Source organism: Panthera tigris, chromosome D4 (genome assembly GCF_018350195.1).
Source record: "Panthera tigris isolate Pti1 chromosome D4, P.tigris_Pti1_mat1.1, whole genome shotgun sequence".
NCBI classification, from domain to species: domain Eukaryota; kingdom Metazoa; phylum Chordata; class Mammalia; order Carnivora; family Felidae; genus Panthera; species Panthera tigris.
In genome coordinates this window covers 3,405,243-3,407,113 of record NC_056672.1, presented here as the reverse complement: position 1 = coordinate 3,407,113, position 1,871 = coordinate 3,405,243, and the positions used below count along the sequence as shown (strand labels likewise).

At 49.0% G+C, this 1,871-nt stretch overlaps 1 non-coding gene across 1 annotated transcript; it reads right to left on the bottom strand.

Moving 5' to 3' along the window:
- Positions 1–1,345: 1,345 nt before the first annotated feature.
- Positions 1,346–1,499, bottom strand: LOC122233327. Its single transcript, XR_006210886.1, has one exon. It is a non-coding gene; the product is annotated as a small nucleolar RNA SNORA62/SNORA6 family (small nucleolar RNA).
- Positions 1,500–1,871: the final 372 nt, after the last annotated feature.

Below are 1,871 nucleotides of genomic sequence, written 5' to 3'. Positions count from 1 at the left end.
ACACGCAGCATCTCCGGCGAGAATAAAATACAAATAAACAACGTAAGCACAGCCCGAGGGAATCGAGGGCAGGGGGCAGAGACAGGAGGAACAAAAAGCCGGGCTCTCCGTAGGCATCAGAAACACTGAGACACTTGTTCCGGGTTCGGTTTCCAGGGAAGTGAGCCCAGGCGCCCCCGTCATTCTGATACCTGAGAACCACGTCTTAGGTACCTGGGGAGGGAACCGGGAGTTTACCCGGCGATGGATGTCAACGTGGAATCGGGACGTCTGAAATGAATCTAGAAGTTCGTGTTCACGTGCGCTTTTGTTTTCTAGTTAGAGAATCTAAATGTTCATCAGAGAGACTATCAAAACCCTCTCCCTTCGAGTACCATTCCTAACCTTTGCGGAAAGCATGGGAAAATGGAACCATGACCAGGTATAAAATTCGTAACAGCTCCTAAATACGTATGAAGGGTCAGCATCGGGGCTGAGCATGCCCTGTGGACAAGTCTCATCGGAGCCCCGTGGGCAGGCACCGTGGCCACCGCCATTTCGCAGGTGTGGAAGCAACGCTTTGGATGTTAATCCCCCGAGGTAAAGCTGTCGTTCGACGGCGATATTCGTCCCCAGGCAGTCTGTACAGCGGGAGGTGCCGCCACCAAACGCCCCTCTCAGCGCCACGGGGAGAGAGGGTTCCCAGATCCTCCCCATGGCTTCTGGCCACGGGAGCCGTGGGGACACGCCCCTCTTTCCTTATTCTGAAACCAACGGGCAAAGTGAGCCGTGGCCAAGGACAATCTTCCTCCTACGTTCTGGCCTGTGTCGTATCTGCACGATCCTTTGAAAGAAATGCACTTGATTCTGTAATTTTATAGCAGCTGGCATATTTGTGACACTTCTCGAGAATCATCTTCAAAGAAGGGCTGGTTCCCAGAACAGCTCATTCAAGGAAATATTCCAGTTGCACCTCTGCCCTTCACTGCTGCTGAGCAAGCTGCTTGGGTTCTTTGTCCTATTTCCCCCTCCTCCCCCTCCCCTCCCCCCTCCCCCCCTCCTTCTTCCCCTCCTCCTCTCCTTCCTCCTCTTCCTCCTTTTCTTCTTGGCCTTCTCTTTCCTCACCCCCTCCCCCTCTCCCTCCTCCTCCCCCTCCCCCTACTCCCCCTTCCTCCTTTTCTTCTGGCCTTCTCTTTCCTCACCCCTCCTCCTCCTCCTCCCCCTCCTCTTCTTCCCCCTCCTCCTCCTCCTCCTTCTCCTGCTTCTTCTTCTTCTCCTCCTCTTTCTTCTTCTTCCAATGCTACACGTGTATATTTTACACAGATAAAAGTAAAAGAAATCAACTCACACCAAACTGTTTTGTCTTACTTGTAGCAAGAATTGCTGTCAAACTCCATTCATTGGGCCTGAGGCCCCTTGTGGGCTTAGCAAAAGTCTCGCCCCTCCTGTAGCTCACTACCTGCCCTGTGAGTTCATCGGCCAGCCAGCGGCCTCAGCCCCATGCTCTAACAATGTGCAGCGAACTATTTTTCCACAGTGGGAAGATAAATATAGACTCTTTTATTAATAAAAAAAAAACAACACATAAGAATCCTACAAAAAAAAGGTCACATTATGTAGCTCATTATAAATATAACCTTTGAAGAGTGTCAGGTATATACTGGATACATAAGCTTAGGAAGTGTATTAATATAATACCCACAGTAATAAGTAGAACGGCATATGGATATCATGATAAATTTTGAAAAAAATGAATTTGATATGGAATCATACTTCGAAAAAATATGCAATATTATAGGGAGTCGACCCTCTATAGGGAGTGTCTACATAGGGGGTCTACTTTATTAGTTCAAACGAATAGTGCACCCCATCATTCCATAAACACATAAACC